This window comes from Austrofundulus limnaeus, unplaced genomic scaffold, assembly GCF_001266775.1.
Source record: "Austrofundulus limnaeus strain Quisiro unplaced genomic scaffold, Austrofundulus_limnaeus-1.0 Scaffold1475, whole genome shotgun sequence".
Classification (NCBI taxonomy): domain Eukaryota; kingdom Metazoa; phylum Chordata; class Actinopteri; order Cyprinodontiformes; family Rivulidae; genus Austrofundulus; species Austrofundulus limnaeus.
In genome coordinates this window covers 1-1091 of record NW_013953877.1, presented here as the reverse complement: position 1 = coordinate 1091, position 1091 = coordinate 1, and positions in this window count along the sequence as shown.

Sequence of the window (1091 nt, the reverse complement as noted above, 5' to 3'; positions counted from 1 at the left end):
CCTGTTGTCTGTAAATGACACACACACACACACACCTGTTGTCTGTAAATAATAGACACACACACCTGTTGTCTGTAAATAATAGACACACACACCTGTTGTCTGTAAATAATAGACACACACACCTGTTGTCTGTAAATAACAGACACACACACACCTGTTGTCTGTAAATAATAGACACACACACACACACACACACACACACACCTGTTGTGTGTAAATAATAGACCCACACAGTGTAAAAACAAACCCATTGTTTCTTTATTTGTCGTTGCAGTAGTCACTCATATGTAGCTGCCTTAAGTTGGTCTTTTAGTCATTTTTTCACTGTTTTAACTTCTTCCTCAGTTTTCCATCAACACAATGGAAGTCATGGACAAAGTATAAAAACAAAGGAAAAACAGGAGAAATGCCCCTTTTCACAACAAAAACTACATTTGGCAAAAAGGAAGGAATCAAAAGGATGACGAGGCGGGTCGGGTCGGGTCGGGTCGGGTCCAGTGCATCTTTAAAAACAACAAAACAAAAAGACTTTTAGATTTTACTAAGAGCCAGAGAAATGTTCCAGCAGCCCGCCTGGTGACCCAAGAACACAAACAGAAACAAAGTGACCAGTCCCCCTGCCTTTATGGCACCATGATGCAGAACCTGCAGAACTGAACAGAACCTGCAGAACTGAACAGAACCTGCAGAACTGAAGAGTAAAGACAAGAAGCAGCAACATCAGAACCATCAGAACCACCAGGCGGCTCAGTTTGGATGTGAATCAAGTGATGAAATGTGACTCCGCCCACCTCCTCAGCCTGAGTGGAACCTGAAGGCACCACAGCTGAGACCCCGAGGAGATCCAGAACCAGAACCACCAGAACACAAAGAACCCGGTTCTCTAAATCACATTTTATCAGACAGAAACTGAAAAGCAGTGATCCGATCAGAACCTCCAGAACCAGAAAGTTCTGCAGCAACGATCTGAGCTACACCATTCTGATGTAACACAGCAGAACTTTACCAGAACAGAACCAGAACCTCACGTTACAGAACCAGAACCTCACGTTACAGATCCAGAACCTTACGTTACAGATCCAGAACCT